General features: G+C 44.2%; 1 protein-coding gene across 2 annotated transcripts in view; it reads right to left on the reverse strand.

The window, feature by feature from the left end:
• Positions 1-12,629, reverse strand: part of LOC126234585 (U6 snRNA-associated Sm-like protein LSm4) — a 54,110-nt gene that overhangs the window by 6,263 nt on the left and 35,218 nt on the right. The window lies entirely within an intron of this gene.

A 12,629-nucleotide genomic window follows, 5' to 3' on the forward strand; every position in this document is an offset into this window, starting at 1 on the left:
ACTATGGAAATCTTCAAGGATGGAACATACAAGATGCCGGAATATCATAGGGGCAATGGAGACCTTAGGACCGTGGAATAGGTCAGCCCTAATCCACAGTTGTGGCAACATCCAAGGAGGGGTGCAGGAGGAAAACAGGGCTCTTCCCAGTGAGAGGAGGTGGGGATGCATTCCAACTGGCAATCCCACCCAAGGGTGGGTATCAGGAGTGAGGCATCCCTCGTTTGCCAAGAGGACAGGGTACACGGGATGGCTAGTGAATCGTCGAATGGCGATTGCGTAAGAAACCAGGATGCTGGCTTTGTCATATTCGTAGAGGGGGGAATCCTTACTTCTGCGAGGAGACTGTCGACAACTAGTGCAAAAGGCACTGGTAGCCAGATGTACCCCATACTGATGAACAGGGTCAAGTAACGTCAGAGTGGAAGGAGCCATTGAGCCATAAACTTGACAACCATAATCTAGTCTGGGCAAAACTGCAAGCCATGGGAAAAGCCCATGGCCCATGCAGAGACCCATCAGATGGAGCTTTGGAACTGGTGTTCAGCAGATGGCTTAGAGTGGGAGCTGTACCAGGTGCAAAAATCATCGACATGCAATGCCAGAGTAACCAGAGGCCCAGCAGATGTTACAAACCCATTGATGGTGATAAAGAGTGTGACACTTACACAGAACACTGTGGGACATCGTTCTCCAGGATCCGAGAGGTGCTGAGTGAAGTGCCAACTCTAACACAGAAGAGCTGGTGGGGTAAAAATGTGCGGATAAAAATCAGAATGGCATTAGAGCCCCAGTCATGGAGGGTAACTAAAATGCGATGGCGCCAAGCCATGTTGTATGCTTTATGTAGGTCAATGAAGACTGCAATAAGATGTTGTGGTTAGTAAAAGACTGTCAGACTACTGTTTCCAATCTGAGTAAATGGTCAGTTGTAGATCGAACTTCCCGGAAGCCACACTGGTATGGGGACTAAAAGCACGATATTTGAGTACCTAACATAATTGGAAGCTAATCTTCCTCTCGAGCAGTTTACACAGTACGTTGCTCATGCTAATTAGTCAGTAGCTTCTCGAGAGACGTTGGGTTCTTCCAGGGCTTAAGGACAGGGATAACTATGCCATCTTGCCACTGAGAGGGGAGGGCACCTGTGAGCCAAATGCGGTTGAAGACCCTGAGTTGCCTTTGGGTAACATCCAAGGGTTGGATCATCTGGTTGTGGATGGAATCTGGGCCTGGGGCCATGTCATGTGAAGAGGAAAGAGCTTTCAAGAATTCCCATTCAGTGAAGGGTTCATTGTAGACTTCAGCTTGGTGGAGGTTGAAACACAGGGGATTTCTTCAACTCGTCGTTTCTGCCAGAGAAAGGTAGCAGGATAGGAAGAGGATGCCGATGCTGTTGCAAAGTGTGTTGTGAGGTGTTCTGCAAGGACCAACGGATCACTATAAAGAGCACCCTGCAGGCTAAGACCCTGGACAGTCGATTGTTGCTGATGACCCAGAGGCTATGGAGCTTGAAGCAAACCTGCAATGAAGAGGCATACGTCTCCAGGGAGAAAATGTAGTGCTCCCAGCATTCCTTTTTACTTACAAGGGAACCTCCCCATCGCACCCCCCTCAGATTTAGTTATAAATTGACACAGTGGATAGGCCTTGAAAAACTAAACACAGATCAATCGAGAAAACAGGAAGAAGTTGTGTGGAACTATGAAAAAATAGGCAAAATATACAAACTGAGTAGTCCATGTGCGAGATATGCAACATCAAGGACAATCTAAGCTGAGGAGCACCGTGGTCCCGTGGTTAGAGTGAGCAACTGCGGAACGAGAGGTCATTGGTTCGAGTCCTCCCTCGAGTGAAAATTTTACTTTCTTTATTTTCGCAAAGTTATGATCTGTCCGTTCATTTATTGATGTATCTGTTCACTGTAATAAGTTTAGTGTCTGTGTTCTGCGACCGCACCGCTAAACCGTACGACTAGTAGACGAAAGGACGTGCCTCTCCAATAGGAACCGAAAACATTTGATCGCAAGGTCATAGGTCAACCGATTCCTCCACAGGAAAACACGTCTGATATATTCTTTACAACACTGGTGACGGCATGTGCGTCACATGACAGGAATATGTTGTCGACCCACCTAACTTGCACACTTGGCGAATGAGTAAAAAGATTCTTCTACCTTGCCCGATTTAGGTTTTCTTGTGGATGTGATAATCACTCCCAAAAAAGTGATGAAAACATAAGACTTTGTCACATAAACTGCAACAAATGAATGCAACAGTTTCACAGTCGCACAGTTTTCCCTGTGCTCTGTCAAAACATATGTTTTTTACGTTTTCAAATGTTTCCGTGCGTAGACCGTCAAATCCTGCATATGTCCAAGCAAATCTGAACATGTCCTGGAATTTTGGAGAGCGAAGTTGATTATGTGTGAGTGCCTGAACTTTGATAATTATCTGAAAATAAAAAATTGAACTTTTCACTCGAGAGAAGATTTGAACTAAGGACCTCTCGTTCCGCAGCTGCTCACACTAACCACGGGACCATGGCACTCGTAAGCTGATACTCTCCTTGATGTTGCCTACCTTGCGCATGGACTACTCAGTTTGTATATTTTGCTTTTTTTTTCATAGTTCCACACAACTTCTTCCTGTTTTCTCGATTGATCTGTGTTCAGTTTTTCAAGGCCTATCCCTGTGCCAACTTATAACTAAACCTGGGGGGGGTACGATAGGGAGGTTCCCTTGTTAGTTTAACAAGGTAGCGAGCCTTAGCATGGAGATGTTTAAAAACAATAAGGTCGGTCTGTGAAGGGTGTTGTTTAAATTGTTGCAGTACCCGTAGGCAGTCGGCAGTCCTTGCTAGCAACTGCTACGTTCTTGGTCTCTATGGTACCGGTCGATGACAAGGGGGGCCTGTGATAGGGGAATAGCAGTGCCAGTGGCATGAAGACCAGTGTCAGAGGCAACTTGCATGATGGCAACAATGCAATCCAAGAGAGGTCTCTAAGTGCACAGTAGACGTATATAAAGGCTGACTGGCACTACAGAATGCCCAACATGGGGCCTGCTTGCCTGGCAGCAGTGGGGGGAATGATACAATCACCAGAAAGTGGTCACTGTCACAAAGATTATCATGTGGGGAGGGGGGGTGAACAATGTAGCGAAGCCACGAGAGCAGCAGGAGAGGAGATCATGAGATCGACAGCAGAGAAGGTGCCACGAGTGTGCCACTGAAGTGGATACGGCACCAAATATTGCGGAGACACAAATCGAAGTCTGTAATAAGTTGGTCAATTAGAAGACCCCCTACCCGTCTAAGTGGCACTCCCCCAGATGGGGTGGTTTGCATTAAAGTCATGGAGGAGGAGATACGGGGGCCGGAGTTGCTGTATTAAGATAGGCAGTTCAACATAAGAAAGAGGGCCTACCTGGAGGAGGTAGACATTGCAAATGGTGATTGTTGGGGTAGTTTGTAATCTTAACGCTATTGCTTCTAGGTTGGTATGATGTGGGAACCAGTCACTAATGACATTTGTTTGAACCAATGTACAGACCCATCCAGAAGGTATCTTGGAGATGGCACAGTACCGACAGAATGGCAGATAAACACGAATCATTGTAGTGAGGTCATCATCAATGTGCATTTCTTGAAGAGCACTATAGAATGCAGAATAAGAAGAAACAAATTGTTGTATTTCAGTAGGTGACTGTAATATCCGTTGCAATTCCACTGGATTAGCATGTGGCGAGAGTCCAGGTTAGACATAAAGAAGCCGAGGGGAAGTCCTGTCACTGGGTCAGTGGTAGTCACCGATGAGGAGGGGTGACGTCCATAAAAACTGGCGCCGATTCAGAGTGGGTAGGAGGGGGCAAAGCCACATGCCCCCCCCCCCTGCCCCCCCCCTGCCCCCCCCCCCCCCCCCGGGATGCTGGGAAGGCTTTGATCTTGGACTATTACTTCTGTGGGAGGGAGGTGGTGGTGTGGTGTTATCAGTAAGGGAATAGCTGGCAGTGACATCTGGGTTGGACAGATAACAAGCAGCTTTTGAGCTCTCTGAGTGTGGGTCCCTTGTCTGACCCGAGGGAGAACATCTCTTCTCTGGCCGAGGAGGTGGAGGAGGAGGAGGAGGAGGAATGGCTTCTTGAGGGAAAGGGATGGGAGCTGCTGGGGTGGGGTGGGGGAGGGTAGTACAATTGGGGTGAGGAGGAGGGGAAGGCATAACTGAGGCACAGTTAGAGGATAAATTCACAGGGTGAAGTCAGTCAAACTCTTCTGGGCCTCAAAGTAGTGGAGAAGGTCAAGGATCTTCATTTCCGGGATTCTTTTTTCCTTTGTGTACACTGGACACTCCAGTGAGTGGGGAGAATGTAGACCATAGCAGTTTGCATAGTTAGACAGTGGAGTGCGAGGGCTCCCCACATGAGGAGGGTGGTCACATTCACCAAAGGTGTGAGTGGCAATGCATCACGAGGACATGTGGCAGAACTTCAAGCAACAGAAGCAATGCACAGGAGGTGGAATGAATGGTTTGACGTCACGCCTGTATACCATGACCTTGACTTTCTTGGGCAGGGTATGCCCCCCAAAGGCCAGGATGAAAGTGCCAATGTAGGACCTCTCTGGACGTCCCAGACGAAATGAACGCCATGTCGTCCCAGATTAGCCCCAAATTCATCACTGGCTGGCAGAACTTGCCTTTATAAAGAGGGAGCCAAATCTCATCTAACTGTAGGACTCAACTTCACCGAACTTTTTTTTTTAAGAAAAAGGGGTGCATTTGGTGGTGGAAAAAGTCAACCCGTCGGTCCTGGTACAGACCAGGAACTATGGAAAGGGTTCTCCCCCAAGCCGGTTGGCTTGGCCCTCCTACCAGGGAGTAGCCAAGAGGAAAAGCCAGGAAGGTAGTGACAGAACTGAGACAGAACTATTCCTAGGAAGAGACACAGCCGCGGAAGAGTGGCCAGAGAGTTTTAACTGTTTCATGTGCCAAACGTCTGCCCTGGTACCATCCAATCCGATCTGGGGCTTGGCGCCACACAGCCACAGCAACAGCCGCCTGTCATGATGGTCACTGCCGGGAGTTCCAAAGGCCAGAAAAGATAGGCAACCACTCCTAGGCTTCCACAAGGCATTCACAGTGCAGGTACCAACAGTTTGACCCCTGTGTTGTCAGGGGGCTCAGCCAGGTGGGTACATAACGGTCTCACCACATGGACTGGCTACTGAGCAGGTGACCTAGCAAGAAAGCTAAAGGGCTATGGCAGGTAGGGAGAGGAAGGGGAAAAGGGAGTGGGATAGGAAGAAGATAGGGAGAGGAGCCCCCACCACAGATGCTAGGGATGAAGTTCTGGCTCACATAACAAATGTCAAATTTAGAGATGGACGTCAAATCCCTAAGGGGAACCAAAAAAGAAAAGCTGAAAAAGGAGGAAGAAAAGCAAACAAACCAAAATCACAATACGAAACAAAGTCAGAAGAGAATAGCCGGGCTGATATTAATAAGAACACCACGAGAGGGAACACAAGGGGCAAAGGGAAAGGAATAAGGGCAGGGAGGGAGAAGGAAGGGTAAGGTAAAGTAATCTGGAAAAGAATAAAGTCTGAAATAACTTTGGGACCAGAGCATGCCATACACATACTCACAACAGAGCTGTGTGCCCTCTGGGGCCAAATCTGACAGCCAGAAACTGCAGATAATTTTTTTTATACTGATACTTCTATGGTAGTTTATTCACATTATCAACAATATCAGATAATAGGGCTTAGTTTTATGTATCAGTATCTTCTGTTCAAGTGGATTAATTTATAATTGCACTGTTTATGTCCAGATGTTGCTGTTTCTTTTTGATAATCTTTTTCTCTTTATGCCTTGGATTACCATACACCTAGTTTTATAATCTTTTTGTATGATACTTTAATGTGTGAAATAAAATATTGTTTTCTTCTGACGAATCAGATTTATATATATGACTTTTTCAGCTCTGTTAACCTGACTGATAAATGTGGTATGCTGGGATCACTGACAGTTTAGGAGAATGGAATTAATTAGTGGTAGATCCCTGAATATGTACTGTGAATGTAATTTTATATACTGGTATTGTTGGACACTTTATTCACATATGGCATAAAGTAAGCAATGACATTGTTATTTATGTTCAGATGCTCTTGGTCTCTTCTTGTAGCTTTCTTGTTATAATTTAGTTTATAGCATACCAATGTATGATTTGAATCTAGTTTTATTTTGGTACACAAGATTTATTGTTTAGCCTTTTACTTAAGACTTGACATTTGAGCTGTTTTTGTTACATAAGTGTCCTGATCCTTTCTGTATAGTCTAACTGTTCTTCACTGGGACATAATAATACAAGTATGTTGTCATTTAGATTTTGTAACTGGAAGCAGGAGAAGGAGAACATACACAAAGAATAGGTATTACATAGGCAAGCTTTCGGAAAAAGAAGTTCACTCTTATGGCAGAAGCGCTCTCATGGCAGAAGAACTGAAGAGGAAGGAAGAGGGGTGAAGGAAAAGGACTGGAGAGGTGTAAGAAAAGGGGTAGAGTTTGGAAAAGTCACCACAACCCCGGGTCAGGGGAGACTTACTGGACAGGATGAGAAGGAAAGACTGACTCATTAACATTTTTGTTGTTATATCATTTAGATTTTACACTGTGTAAGTGATTGCTTTTATTATTTATTAATGTTTTAATAGAATATGATTTTCATTTACATGTTCCAGTATTTTCCCTTTTAACAGACCTATGCACATGTGTGGAATCAGAACCAAATTTTAGATTATGACTAATACTAACAATTTTCCAAACTTTTCATTCGAGTAAGACATTGCCAGTAAGAAATTTTTACTATACTTCTTTTGACTTTATATGTATAGTTACAATCCTAGTTTCATTAATAGTTCATTTTTCCACAGAGTGTATGTTTCTTTTTGATGATGTGTGTTGTACTTCACTTTATTCTCAGTTCGTCTTTGAGCATACGATCTTTGGCCAAGCTTGGGTCGCAGTTGTGACCTAGACTATCAGTAAGCTACTTGTTGTCTGAACTGATGCTGTAAGGATGAGGATTTACATTTTTCAAGTCATTCTATGCTGTTCATATCATGTTTGAAAACATGAATGTCATGTGATGTTACCTTTGTAAAAGATATTTTTTGTAAATATTTAAAATCTACAATCAGAATTTTCTGTGTAAATTGTATTTCAATGTTCGCTATTTTTTCTTGATTTTGTATTGTGAATACAGCACTGTGAATGGTCTTATGGCTGAAACTGGTTGTGAATAAACTGTTTTACAAGACGGCATTGACATTTCTTGCTAAAAGATTCTACATGTTTCATCCGATGACCCTACTACACTATGGAGAAGAGAGAGTCTTAACATTCTGCAACCCTACGCCTGTCAAAGCATTGCAAAACGACTGAGAGGTACTGGTAAAATAACTCTGCCACCCTCTAATATTTGTTTTCCCTGTCTTGTACGATACCTTTTTCCAACGAAAAGCTTCGAAAAGGAAGACTGACTTGACATGTGTGTCATATCCCAGCTGAAGAACTATATTTCTATCACCAACTACCAAATGAAAGCTGTTTTGCACGTCCATGTGGTAAAATCCATGTATCGAAGACTCAAAATTTAATGCTGGATGTACATGTTTAGAGTAATTAAGCCGCAATGGTGTTAAATTTTTCAGTGTCTTCTGCTGCTACTTGTGCAGATTTTGATTTCTATTTCTGCAATGATTAATATAGAAAAATCAACCTGTTTCAGCAATTCAATACTGCTATTTCATTAGTCCAAGAAAACTGAATTAGTACTTTTTCAAAGGATTATTTAAGCAATTGTGCAATAACTGTCACAGAAATATGTAGTGGCATTTCACCTCGACTGTACTACCACACATCCAAAACTCCTACGTAGGTAAGTATAAAAGAAGTTTCTTTGTTCTCCTGTAAAATTTGCTTTTTATTAGTTAGAATATTGATCAGGTGGAAAATTCCACTGTTCTGCTGCATTCTGAATATTTTTGTGAGAACACAAAACAAGACGCAATTTCCCTTCTGTCACAGGATTATACGTGCCTCCTCTTAGAGAAGCAACTTCAACTTCAATTAGATGAAACATTTCATTTCACTGTTTGCTTACTGTTCTTTACAGTTTTACAATAGGAAGGTGCTCAGTGTGAAAAACACCAGAACAGTTCCCATGGCTCTTGGTACACACTACATGTGAGAAGAGAATGGTTTCCATAACCCATGTCCCTACTGTGGCAAAATAGTGTCTGTAGCAACTGCTTCACAGCTATATCATTTATGAATCAGTATCTCATTTTCTAACCAATAAGAGCTACTGTTTTATTTATGATGGTATGATATTTTATATAAAAGTTGTCTGTCCAACTGAAACAAAATTGGGTGCTTACATCTGAACAGCAGTTGAGGATTATATCAAGTAGACTGAGTACTTGTGTTATTACAATAGCTTCTACAAGAAGATCTGTCAGCATATCAATCACCTATATTATTAAACGGCTAACTTCGTGCACAGCTCCAGTTACAGGTTGCCTATTTAATGGCTTTTGCTGGCTGCATTTTAAAAAAATTTAAATGTAGTCATAAACTGATCATTAAGAGGTATAATTTATGTTAAAAGTTAAGCACACTTCAGTTAGTAACACACAATCATTTTTTTCTCTCCTGAAATTGCAGATAGATGTTGAAATTTCATGACAATATAGTTTGAAGTTTGCACTATGGAGGGTATTTTGTTTTCATATGCAGCTCTAGCGACAAACTGGGACTACAAAACGAACATGGCACGCATGATACTGTCATCAAATTGTGAAGAGCAGAGAAGTGTTTTGATATTTGTGGACCAAATTGTATTAAACAGAGTAAAATTCTCAGGGAAATGTGTGACTTGTGTGGGGACAACCATATGGATCATAGCAATGTCTCCAGGTGGTGTACATTTTTCCAGGAGGGCAATGTGAACCTTAGTGATTCACCACAGTGGGTGGCCAGTATTAAGCTGCAACCCCACAGAATGTTGGAGTCATTGAGGTAGCAATTTTTAACAACTGTGAACTTTATCATGGCAGTTCAACATTTCCTATGGTGCAGTGTACGATATTGTTCATGACATGTTGAAATTTCATGCTGGGTGCCTCAGAACCTGATAGACAACCACAAGGACCAGCGAATGATGACAAACTTGGATCATTTAATGCATTATGCTGCAGAATGGCATGAATTTTTAAAGGTATCATCACTGATGATGAGTCGTGGACATACCAATACATGCCCGAAGCCTAGCAAGCCTCTATGGAACAGAAATATGCTGCTTCTCCATCACAAAAAACATTCAAAGTGACCCAGTCTGCTAGGAAAGTGCTTGCGACAGTGTTTTGGGAATGTATGGTATGTTACTGGTGGACTTTACTGAACATGAGACCACTGTGAAGGCTGCAGACTGTGTTAAAACTTTGGTTCGCTGCGTCGTGTCCTTTATGACAAATGCCACAACATTAATGCTAACAGCGTCAAACTTCATGACAATGCTTGCCTCCATGTTGCTACTCTGGTTTGTGTGAAAATTGAAAAATTTGGGTGGCAGGTGAACATCCACCATACAGCCCAGACCTTGCACCACTGGACTGTTAACTGTTTGGTCCCATGAAGAAAGTCCTGGTCAGCCAACATTTTGTGACATGTGGAAGTGAAGTCAGCAGTCTGCAGATGGCTATACTCCAACCAACTGGACTTGTACGCACAGGGCATACTGAAACTGGTACCATGATGGCAAAAATGTGCTGAGGATGTTGGAGACTATGTGGGAACGAAGATACAAGATGTAAGTTCATTTGTCATTTTTTTGTTTTGTCACTTATTAAACTTTTTGGTAATAGAAATACTGTGCACTACTTTCCAGTCTTCCTTAGTATATGTCTTGAGACAGTATAACTCATGGCGTGCAAATTACCCAGACTATATTCATCCAGTATTTGAGGAAAAGAACTTAAGTGATTTCCAACAAACATGGCATGTAATTTTAAACTTCTCTGAAAGTTATTCTCTCTGACACCCTCACGGAATAGTGAAAGAAAAGAAGTTTATCACTTACGAAATTTTCACTGTTCATGCTGTAAAACAGCAGCATCAGGCACAAAGTTTTAATTTATTACTTAATTACTACTAACTTTATTCACAACACATTTTGTAGACAGTATCCACATACACTGAGACAATTCATGGAATAGTGATACACACATATACAGATGGCAGTAGAATCGTGTACACAAGGCATAAAAGGGCATTGCCGTGGCGGAGCTGTCATTTGTACTGAGGGGACCCGCGTGAAATAGTGATTATGGCCACAGACTCTGAATGCAGAATGGTAGTTAAAGGAACACTCATGGGACATTCCATTTCGGAAATTGTTAGGTAATTCAATATTCCAAGACACACAGTGTCAAAAGTGTGCCAAGAATACCAAATTTCAGGCATTACTTGTAACTATGGATAACACCACCACCAATGGCCTTCATTCCAACAACTGAGAGCAACAGTCTCTGCACAGAGTTGTCAGTGCTAACAGATAAGCAACACTTCATGAAATAATCACTAAAGTAAATGTGGAACATAAGATTAACTTATCTATTAGGACAGTGCAGCAAAGTTTTGCATTAATGGGCTGTGATAGACAATTAACAAAAGTGCCCTATATGGCTGGAAAGTTGTGGCCTGGACAGATGAGTTTTTACTCCAGTTGGTAAAAGCTGAGTAGGGCGCACAGATCCTATGTAGCCATCAACCCAAGTTGTCAAGGCTCTGTACAAGCTGCTGGTGGCTTCATAATGGTGTGGGCTACATTTACATGGAATGGACTGGGTCGTCAGATTCAACTGAATTGATCACTGACTGGAAATGGTTATTCCTGGCTACTTGGAGACCTTCTGCAGCCATTCATGGACTTCATGTTCCCAAACAATGACAGAATGTTTATGGATGACAACATGCTATGTCACCAGGCCACAATTCTTTGTGAATGATTTGAAGAAATATTCTCTATAATTTGAGTGAATGGTTTGGCCACCCAAATCACCCAACATGAAACCCAACGAATATTTATGTTACATAACTGATACATCAATTTGTGCACAAAATCCTGACTGGAAACACTTTCACAATTGTGGATGGTTGCACTATGCTGGGCAAAAGGAGGCATCCCATGAGTTGTCACCTCAGTGTATACCACTGAATGCACTTGCAACATTATATCATTGTACAGCATATACACTCCTGGAAATGGAAAAAAGAACACATTGACACCGGTGTGTCAGACCCACCATACTTGCTCCGGACACTGCGAGAGGGCTGTACAAGCAATGATCACACGCACGGCACAGCGGACACACCAGGAACCGCGGTGTTGGCCGTCGAATGGCGCTAGCTGCGCAGCATTTGTGCACCGCCGCCGTCAGTGTCAGCCAGTTTGCCGTGGCATACGGAGCTCCATCGCAGTCTTTAACACTGGTAGCATGCCGCGACAGCGTGGACGTGAACCGTATGTGCAGTTCACGGACTTTGAGCGAGGGCGTATAGTGGGCATGCGGGAGGCTGGGTGGACGTACCGCCGAATTGCTCAACACGTGGGGCGTGAGGTCTCCACAGTACATCGATGTTGTCGCCAGTGGTCGGCGGAAGGTGCACGTGCCCGTCGACCTGGGACCGGACCGCAGCGACGCACGGATGCACGCCAAGACCGTAGGATCCTACGCAGTGCCGTAGGGGACCGCACCGCCACTTCCCAGCAAATTAGGGACACTGTTGCTCCTGGGGTATCGGCGAGGACCATTCGCAACAGTCTCCATGAAGCTGGGCTACGGTCCCGCACACCGTTAGGCCGTCTTCCGCTCACGCCCCAACATCGTGCAGCCCGCCTCCAGTGGTGTCGCGACAGGCGTGAATGGAGGGACGAATGGAGACGTGTCGTCTTCAGCGATGAGAGTCGCTTCTGCCTTGGTGCCAATGATGGTCGTATGCGTGTTTGGCGCCGTGCAGGTGAGCGCCACAATCAGGACTGCATACGACCGAGGCACACAGGGCCAACACCCGGCATCATGGTGTGGGGAGCGATCTCCTACACTGGCCGTACACCACTGGTGATCGTCGAGGGGACACTGAATAGTGCACGGTACATCCAAACCGTCATCGAACCCATCGTTCTACCATTCCTAGACCGGCAAGGGAACTTGCTGTTCCAACAGGACAATGCACGTCCGCATGTATCCCGTGCCACCCAACATGCTCTAGAAGGTGTAAGGCAACTACCCTGGCCAGCAAGATCTCCGGATCTGTCCCCCATTGAGCATGTTTGGGACTGGATGAAGCGTCGTCTCACGCGGTCTGCACGTCCAGCACGAACGCTGGTCCAACTGAGGCGCCAGGCGGAAATGGCATGGCAAGCCGTTCCACAGGACTACATCCAGCATCTCTACGATCGTCTCCATGGGAGAATAGCAGCCTGCATTGCTGCGAAAGGTGGATATACACTGTACTAGTGCCGACATTGTGCATGCTCTGTTGCCTGTGTCTATGTGCGTGTGGTTC

The sequence above is a fragment of the Schistocerca nitens genome, chromosome 2 (genome assembly GCF_023898315.1).
Source record: "Schistocerca nitens isolate TAMUIC-IGC-003100 chromosome 2, iqSchNite1.1, whole genome shotgun sequence".
In the NCBI taxonomy this organism is placed as follows: domain Eukaryota; kingdom Metazoa; phylum Arthropoda; class Insecta; order Orthoptera; family Acrididae; genus Schistocerca; species Schistocerca nitens.